Source organism: Pelobates fuscus, chromosome 1 (genome assembly GCF_036172605.1).
Source record: "Pelobates fuscus isolate aPelFus1 chromosome 1, aPelFus1.pri, whole genome shotgun sequence".
Lineage (NCBI taxonomy): Eukaryota > Metazoa > Chordata > Amphibia > Anura > Pelobatidae > Pelobates > Pelobates fuscus.
In genome coordinates this window covers 107,506,156-107,516,382 of record NC_086317.1, presented here as the reverse complement: position 1 = coordinate 107,516,382, position 10,227 = coordinate 107,506,156, and the positions used below count along the sequence as shown (strand labels likewise).

Here is a 10,227-nt window from a genome sequence, read left to right as displayed (position 1 = left end):
AACGATAGCAGACCTATTCTCCACACACTTGAAGACAAAATCTAAAGGGAATTCATGCATTCCATGCTACTTAAGAAGCGCTAAGTACACATTTCTAGCATTGGAGTGAATCAAGTGTAGCAAAGCTTTCAACATCCTTGGTTAATGTATCATTTACTACATCTCTTATTTCTAGGAGTTTAACTATAAGATCCACGAAAAGCATTCAGAAATGATCTTTGCAATTTCTGCTCTTCTTTCAAGCAGTAGATTTCTAAAATTTGAACATGAGCCATTCGCTGACCTTGTCTACATTCCACGGATCTCACGGTGACCGCGTATAGCACGGACCGCGTCTAACCGCTAAAAAACACCAAAGCCAGACGAGGTGGCCGAGTGGTTAAGGCGATGGACTGCTAATCCATTGTTCTCTGCACGCATGGGTTCGAATCCCATCTTCGTCGACTTTTCTTCTAAGCTTTCTTGTAGAACTTTGCCAATTCATTTTTCCTTGTGTGGATCACCTTATCGAATGACAACTGTCATCTTCTTGTAAATATCAGTCCATTTTAAAGGAGGATCCGTGGAACATTCACTATATAAATAAGCACGGATCCTTATTTATTTTAGATTTAATGCTGTAGCGGTTCCTCACCTGGGCAAAGAGAACTATATCATTTACTACATCTCTAAATTTCTAGGAGTTTAACTATCAGATCCACGAAAAGCATTCAGAAATGATCTTTGCAATTTAAACGTATCTCACGGTTTCTTGTAGAACTTTGCCAACTCATTTGCCCATGTGTGGATCACCTTATCGAATGACAACTGTCATCTTCGTGTAAATATGAGGCCATTTTAAAGGAGGATCCGTGGCACTTTCACTACATAAATAGACACGGATCCTTATTTATTTTAGATTTAATGTTGTTGCGGTTCCTCACCTGGGCAAAGAGAACAGTTTTCCCCCTGATATGTAGAGCTTAACCCTAAGCCTTGTCTTAATTGCACCAATCAAACAAAAATTCACATTATTAGCCTCCCCAATTTTATGTGTAGAACTAACACAAACTAGACTACAAAACACAATCCTTTAGATGAAGTCCAGTAAACGATATCAGACCTATTCTCCACACACTTGAAGACAAAATCTAAAGGGAATTCATGCATTTCATGCTACTTAAGAAGCGCTAAGTACACATTTCTAGCATTGGAGTGCATCAAGTGTAGCAAAGCTTTCAACATCCTTGGTTAATGTATCATTTACTACATCTCTTATTTCTAGGAGTTTAACTATAAGATCCACGAAAAGCATTCAGAAATGATCTTTGCAATTTCTGCTCTTCTTTCAAGCTGTAGATTTCTAAAATTTGAACATGAGCCATTCGCTGACCTGGTCTACATTCCACGGATCTCACAGTGACCGCGTATAGAACGGACCGCGTCTAACTGCTAAAAAACACCAAAGCCAGACGAGGTGGCCGAGTGGTTAAGGCGATAGACTGCTAATCCATTGTGCTCTGCACGCATGGGTTCGAATCGTCGACTTTTCTTCAAAGCCTTCTTGTAGAACTTTGCCAATTCATTTTGCCTTGTGTGGATCACCTTATCGAATGACAACTGTCATCTTCTTGTAAATATCAGTCCATTTTAAAGGAGGATCCGTGGAACATTCACTATATAAATAAGCACGGATCCTTATTTATTTTAGATTTAATGCTGTAGCGGTTCCTCACTTGGGCAAAGAGAAATATATCATTTACTACATCTCTAAATTTCTAGGAGTTTAACTATCAGATCCACGAAAAGCATTCAGAAATGATCTTTGCAATTTCTACGTATCTCACGGTTTCTTGTAGAACTTTGCCAACTCATTTGCCCATGTGTGGATCACCTTATCGAATGACAACTGTCATCTTCTTGTAAACAATCAAACAAAAATTCACATTATTAGCCTCCCCAATTTTATGTGTAGAACTAACACAAACTAGACTACAAAACACAATCCTTTAGATGAAGTCCAGTAAACGATAGCAGACCTATTCTCCACACACTTGAAGACAAAATCTAAAGGGAATTCATGCATTCCATGCTACTTAAGAAGCGCTAAGTACACATTTCTAGCATTGGAGTGCATCAAGTGTAGCAAAGCTTTCAACATCCTTGGTTAATGTATCATTTACTACATCTCTTATTTCTAGGAGTTTAACTATAAGATCCATGAAAAGCATTCAGAAATGATCTTTGCAATTTCTGCTCTTCTTTCAAGCTGTAGATTTCTAAAATTTGAACATGAGCCATTCGCTGACCTGGTCTACATTCCACGGATCTCACGGTGACCGTGTATAGCACGGACCGCGTCTAACCGCTAAAAAACACCAAAGCCAGACGAGGTGGCCGGGTGGTTAAGGCAATGGACTGCTAATCCATTGTGCTCTGCACGCATGGGTTCGATTCCCATCTTCGTCGACTTTTCTTCAAAGCTTTCTTGTAGAACTTTGCCAATTCATTTTGCCTTGTGTGGATCACCTTATCGAATGACAACTGTCATCTTCTTGTAAATATCAGTCCATTTTAAAGGAGGATCCGTGGAACATTCACTATATAAATAAGCACGGATCCTTATTTATTTTAGATTTAATGCTGTAGCGGTTCCTCACCTGGGCAAAGAGAACTATCTCATTTACTACATCTCTAAATTTCTAGGAGTTTAACTATCAGATCCACGAAAAGCATTCAGAAATGATCTTTGCAATTTCTACGTATCTCACGGTTTCTTGTAGAACTTTGCCAACTCATTTGCCCATGTGTGGATCACCTTATCGAATGACAACTGTCATCTTCTTGTAAACAATCAAACAAAAATTCACATTATTAGCCTCCCCAATTTTATGTGTAGAACTAACACAAACTAGACTACAAAACACAATCCTTTAGATGAAGTCCAGTAAACGATAGCAGACCTATTCTCCACACACTTGAAGACAAAATCTAAAGGGAATTCATGCATTCCATGCTACTTAAGAAGCGCTAAGTACACATTTCTAGCAATGGAGTGCATCAAGTGTAGCAAATCTTTCAACATCCTTGGTTAATGTATCATTTACTACATCTCTTATTTCTAGGAGTTTAACTATAAGATCCACGAAAAGCATTCAGAAATTATCTTTGCAATTTCTGCTCTTCTTTCAAGCTGTAGATTTCTAAAATTTGAACATGAGCCATTCGCTGAGCTGGTCTACATTCCACGGATCTCACGGTGACCGCGTATAGCACGGACCGCGTCTAACCGCTAAAAAACACCAAAGCCAGACGAGGTGGCCGAGTTGTTAAGGCGATGGACTGCTAATCCATTGTGCTCTGCACCCATGGGTTCGAATCCCATCTTTGTCGACTTTTCTTCAAAGCTTTCTTGTAGAATTTTGCCTTGTGTGGATCACCTTATCGAATGACAACTGTCATCTTCTTGTAAATATCAGTCCATTTTAAAGGAGGATCCGTGGAACATTCACTATATAAATAAGCACGGATCCTTATTTATTTTAGATTTAATGCTGTAGCGGTTCCTCACCTGGGCAAAGAGAACTATCTCATTTACTACATCTCTAAATTTCTAGGAGTTTAACTATCAGATCCACGAAAAGCATTCAGAAATGATCTTTGCAATTTCTACGTATCTCACGGTTTCTTGTAGAACTTTGCCAACTCATTTGCCCATGTGTGGATCACCTTATCGAATGACAACTGTCATCTTCTTGTAAATATGAGGCCATTTTAAAGGAGGATCTGTGGCACTTTCACTACATGAATAGACACGGATCCTTATTTAGTTTAGATTTAATGTTGTTGCGGTTCCTCACCTGGGCAAAGAGAACAGTTTTCCCCCTGATATGTAGAGCTTAACCCTAAGCCTTGTCTTAATTGCAACAATCAAACAAAAATTCACATTATTAGCCTCCCCAATTTTATGTGTAGAACTAACACAAACTATACTACAAAACACAATCCTTAGATGAAGTCCAGTAAACGATAGCAGACCTATTCTCCACACACTTGAAGACAAAATCTAAAGGGAATTCATGCATTCCATGCTACTTAAGAAGCGCTAAGTACACATTTCTAGCATTGGAGTGCATCAAGTGTAGCAAAGCTTTCAACATCCTTGGTTAATGTATCATTTACTACATCTCTTATTTCTAGGAGTTTAACTATAAGATCCACGAAAAGCATTCAGAAATGATCTTTGCAATTTCTGCTCTTCTTTCAAGCTGTAGATTTCTAAAATTTGAACATGAGCCATTCGCTGACCTGGTCTACATTCCACGGATCTCACGGTGACCGCGTATAGCACAGACCGCGTCTAACCGCTAAAAAACACCAAAGCCAGATGAGGTGGCCGGGTGGTTAAGGAGATGGACTGCTAATCCATTGTGCTCTGCACGCATGGGTTTGATTCCCATCTTCGTCGACTTTTCTTCAAAGCTTTCTTGTAGAACTTTGCCAATTCATTTTGCCTTGTGTGGATCACCTTATCGAATGACAACTGTCATCTTCTTGTAAATATCAGTCCATTTTAAAGGAGGATCCGTGGAACATTCACTATATAAATAAGCACGGATCCTTATTTATTTTAGATTCAATGCTGTAGCGGTTCCTCACCTGGGCAAAGAGAACTATCTCATTTACTACATCTCTAAATTTCTAGGAGTTTAACTATCAGATCCACGAAAAGCATTCAGAAATTATCTTTGCAATTTCTACGTATCTCACGGTTTCTTGTAGAACTTTGCCAACTCATTTGCCCATGTGTGGATCACCTTATCGAATGACAACTGTCATCTTCTTGTAAATATGAGGCCATTTTAAAGGAGGATCTGTGGCACTTTCACTACATAAATAGACACGGATCCTTATTTAGTTTAGATTTAATGTTGTTGCGGTTCCTCACCTGGGCAAAGAGAACAGTTTTCCCCCTGATATGTAGAGCTTAACCCTAAGCCTTGTCTTAATTGCAACAATCAAACAAAAATTCACATTATTTGCCTCCCCAATTTTATGTGTAGAACTAACACAAACTAGACTACAAAACACAATCCTTTAGATGAAGTCCAGTAAAAGATATCAGACCTATTCTCCACACACTTGAAGACAAAATCTAGAGGGAATTCATGCATTCCATGCTACTTAAGAAGCGCTAAGTACACATTTCTAGCATTGGAGTGCATCAAGTGTAGCAAAGCTTTCAACATCCTTGGTTAATGTATCATTTACTACATCTCTTATTTCTAGGAGTTTAACTATAAGATCCACGAAAAGCATTCAGAAATGATCTTTGCAATTTCTGCTCTTCTTTCAAGCTGTAGATTTCTAAAAGAGAACAGTTTTCCCCCTGATATGTAGAGCTTAACCCTAAGCCTTGTCTTAATTGCAACAATCAAACAAAAATTCACATTATTAGCCTCCCCAATTTTATGTGTAGAACTAACACAAACTAGACTACAAAACACAATCCTTTAGATGAAGTCCAGTAAAAGATATCAGGCCTATTCTCCACACACTTGAAGACAAAATCTAGAGGGAATTCATGCATTCCATGCTACTTAAGAAGCGCTAAGTACACATTTCTAGCATTGGAGTGCATCAAGTGTAGCAAAGCTTTCAACATCCTTGTTTAATGTATCATTTACTACATCTCTTATTTCTAGGAGTTTAACTATAAGATCCACGAAAAGCATTCAGAAATGATCTTTGCAATTTCTGCTCTTCTTTCAAGCTGTAGATTTCTAAAATTTGAACATGAGCCATTCGCTGACCTGGTCTACATTCCACGGATCTCACGGTGACCGCGTATAGCACGGACCGCGTCTAACCGCTAAAAAACACCAAATCCAGACGAGGTGGCCGGGTGGTTGAGGCGATGGACTGCTAATCCGTTGTGCTCTGCACGCATGGGTTCAATTCCCATCTTCGTCGACTTTTCTTCAAAGCTTTCTTGTAGAACTTTGCCAATTCATTTTGCCTTGTGTGGATCACCTTATCGAATGACAACTGTCATCTTCTTGTAAATATCAGTCCATTTTAAAGGAGGATCCGTGGAACATTCACTATATAAATAAGCACGGATCCTTATTTATTTTAGATTTAATGCTGTAGCGGTTCCTCACCTGGGCAAAGAGAACTATATCATTTACTACATCTCTAAATTTCTAGGAGTTTAACTATCAGATCCACGAAAAGCATTCAGAAATTATCTTTGCAATTTCTACGTATCTCATGGTTTCTTGTAGAACTTTGCCAACTCATTTGCCCATGTGTGGATCACCTTATCGAATGACAACTGTCATCTTCTTGTAAATATGAGGCCATTTTAAAGGAGGATCTGTGGCACTTTCACTACATAAATAGACACGGATCCTTATTTAGTTTAGATTTAATGTTGTTGCGGTTCCTCACCTGGGCAAAGAGAACAGTTTTCCCCCTGATATGTAGAGCTTAACCCTAAGCCTTGTCTTAATTGCAACAATCAAACAAAAATTAACATTATTAGCCTCCCCAATTTTATGTGTAGAACTAACACAAACTATACTACAAAACACAATCCTTAGATGAAGTCCAGTAAACGATAGCAGACCTATTCTCCACACACTTGAAGACAAAATCTAAAGGGAATTCATGCATTCCATGCTACTTAAGAAGCGCTAAGTACACATTTCTAGCATTGGAGTGCATCAAGTGTAGCAAAGCTTTCAACATCCTTGGTTAATGTATCATTTACTACATCTCTTATTTCTAGGAGTTTAACTATAAGATCCACGAAAAGCATTCAGAAATGATCTTTGCAATTTCTGCTCTTCTTTCAAGCTGTAGATTTCTAAAATTTGAACATGAGCCATTCGCTGACCTGGTCTACATTCCACGGATCTCACGGTGACCGCGTATAGCACAGACCGCGTCTAACCGCTAAAAAACACCAAAGCCAGACGAGGTGGCCGGGTGGTTAAGGCGATGGACTGCTAATCCATTGTGCTCTGCACGCATGTGTTCGAAATCCCATCTTCGTTGACTTTTCTTCAAAGCTTTCTTGTAGAACTTTGCCAATTCATTTTGCCTTGTGTGGATGACCTTATCGAATGACAACTGTCATCTTCTTGTAAATATCAGTCCATTTTAAAGGAGGATCCGTGGAACATTCACTATATAAATAAGCACGGATCCTTATTTATTTTAGATTTAATGCTGTAGCGGTTCCTCACCTGGGCAAAGAGAACTATATCATTTACTACATCTCTAAATTTCTAGGAGTTTAACTATCAGATCCACGAAAAGCATTCAGAAATGATCTTTGCAATTTCTACGTATCTCACGGTTTCTTGTAGAACTTTGCCAACTCATTTGCCGATGTGTGGATCACCTTATCGAATGACAACTGTCATCTTCTTGTAAATATGAGGCCATTTTAAAGGAGGATCCGTGGCACTTTCACTACATAAATAGACACGGATCCTTATTTATTTTAGATTTAATGTTGTTGCGGTTCCTCACCTGGGCAAAGAGAACAGTTTCCCCCCTGATATGTAGAGCTTAACCCTAAGCCTTGTCTTAATTGCAACAATCAAACAAAAATTCACATTATTAGCCTCCCCAATTTTATGTGTAGAACTAACACAAACTATACTACAAAACACAATCCTTAGATGAAGTCCAGTAAACGATAGCAGACCTATTCTCCACACACTTGAAGACAAAATCTAAAGGGAATTCATGCATTCCATGCTACTTAAGAAGCGCTAAGTACACATTTCTAGCATTGGAGTGCATCAAGTGTAGCAAAGCTTTCAACATCCTTGGTTAATGTATCATTTACTACATCTCTTATTTCTAGGAGTTTAACTATAAGATCCACGAAAAGCATTCAGAAATGATCTTTGCAATTTCTGCTCTTCTTTCAAGCTGTAGATTTCTAAAATTTGAACATGAGCCATTCGCTGACCTGGTCTACATTCCACGGATCTCACGGTGACCGCGTATAGCACAGACCGCGTCTAACCGCTAAAAAACACCAAAGCCAGACGAGGTGGCCGGGTGGTTAAGGCGATGGACTGCTAATCCATTGTGCTCTGCACGCATGTGTTCGAAATCCCATCTTCGTTGACTTTTCTTCAAAGCTTTCTTGTAGAACTTTGCCAATTCATTTTGCCTTGTGTGGATGACCTTATCGAATGACAACTGTCATCTTCTTGTAAATATCAGTCCATTTTAAAGGAGGATCCGTGGAACATTCACTATATAAATAAGCACGGATCCTTATTTATTTTAGATTTAATGCTGTAGCGGTTCCTCACCTGGGCAAAGAGAACTATATCATTTACTACATCTCTAAATTTCTAGGAGTTTAACTATCAGATCCACGAAAAGCATTCAGAAATGATCTTTGCAATTTCTACGTATCTCACGGTTTCTTGTAGAACTTTGCCAACTCATTTGCCGATGTGTGGATCACCTTATCGAATGACAACTGTCATCTTCTTGTAAATATGAGGCCATTTTAAAGGAGGATCCGTGGCACTTTCACTACATAAATAGACACGGATCCTTATTTATTTTAGATTTAATGTTGTTGCGGTTCCTCACCTGGGCAAAGAGAACAGTTTCCCCCCTGATATGTAGAGCTTAACCCTAAGCCTTGTCTTAATTGCAACAATCAAACAAAAATTCACATTATTAGCCTCCCCAATTTTATGTGTAGAACTAACACAAACTAGACTACAAAACACAATCCTTTAGATGAAGTCCAGTAAAAGATATCAGACCTATTCTCCACACACTTGAAGACAAAATCTAGAGGGAATTCATGCATTCCATGCTACTTAAGAAGCGCTAAGTACACATTTCTAGCATTGGAGTGCATCAAGTGTAGCAAAGCTTTCAACATCCCTGGTTAATGTGTCATTTACTACATCTCTTATTTCTAGGAGTTTAACTATAAGATCCACGAAAAGCATTCAGAAATGATCTTTGCAATTTCTGCTCTTCTTTCAAGCTGTAGATTTCTAAAATTTGAACATGAGCCATTCGCTGACCTGGTCTACATTCCACGGATCTCACGGTGACCGCGTATAGCACGGACCGCGTCTAACCGCTAAAATACACCAAAGCAAGACGAGGTGGCCGAGTGGTTAAGGCGATGGACTGCTAATCCATTGTGCTCTGCACGCATGTGTTCGAAATCCCATCTTCGTTGACTTTTCTTCAAAGCTTTCTTGTAGAACTTTGCCAATTCATTTTGCCTTGTGTGGATGACCTTATCGAATGACAACTGTCATCTTCTTGTAAATATCAGTCCATTTTAAAGGAGGATCCGTGGAACATTCACTATATAAATAAGCACGGATCCTTATTTATTTTAGATTTAATGCTGTAGCGGTTCCTCACCTGGGCAAAGAGAACTATATCATTTACTACATCTCTAAATTTCTAGGAGTTTAACTATCAGATCCACGAAAAGCATTCAGAAATGATCTTTGCAATTTCTACGTATCTCACGGTTTCTTGTAGAACTTTGCCAACTCATTTGCCCATGTGTGGATCACCTTATCGAATGACAACTGTCATCTTCTTGTAAATATGAGGCCATTTTAAAGGAGGATCCGTGGCACTTTCACTACATAAATAGACACGGATCCTTATTTATTTTAGATTTAATGTTGTTGCGGTTCCTCACCTGGGCAAAGAGAACAGTTTCCCCCCTGATATGTAGAGCTTAACCCTAAGCCTTGTCTTAATTGCAACAATCAAACAAAAATTCACATTATTAGCCTCCCCAATTTTATGTGTAGAACTAACACAAACTAGACTACAAAACACAATCCTTTAGATGAAGTCCAGTAAAAGATATCAGACCTATTCTCCACACACTTGAAGACAAAATCTAGAGGGAATTCATGCATTCCATGCTACTTAAGAAGCGCTAAGTACACATTTCTAGCATTGGAGTGCATCAAGTGTAGCAAAGCTTTCAACATCCCTGGTTAATGTGTCATTTACTACATCTCTTATTTCTAGGAGTTTAACTATAAGATCCACGAAAAGCATTCAGAAATGATCTTTGCAATTTCTGCTCTTCTTTCAAGCTGTAGATTTCTAAAATTTGAACATGAGCCATTCGCTGACCTGGTCTACATTCCACGGATCTCACGGTGACCGCGTATAGCACGGACCGCATCTAACCGCTAAAAAACACCAAAGCCA

General features: G+C 38.8%; 1 non-coding gene across 1 annotated transcript; it reads left to right on the top strand.

Annotated features, from left to right (window-relative positions):
* Positions 1-361: 361 nt before the first annotated feature.
* TRNAS-GCU (transfer RNA serine (anticodon GCU)) lies at positions 362-443 on the top strand. The gene has a single exon. It is a non-coding gene; the product is annotated as a tRNA-Ser (tRNA).
* Positions 444-10,227: the final 9,784 nt, after the last annotated feature.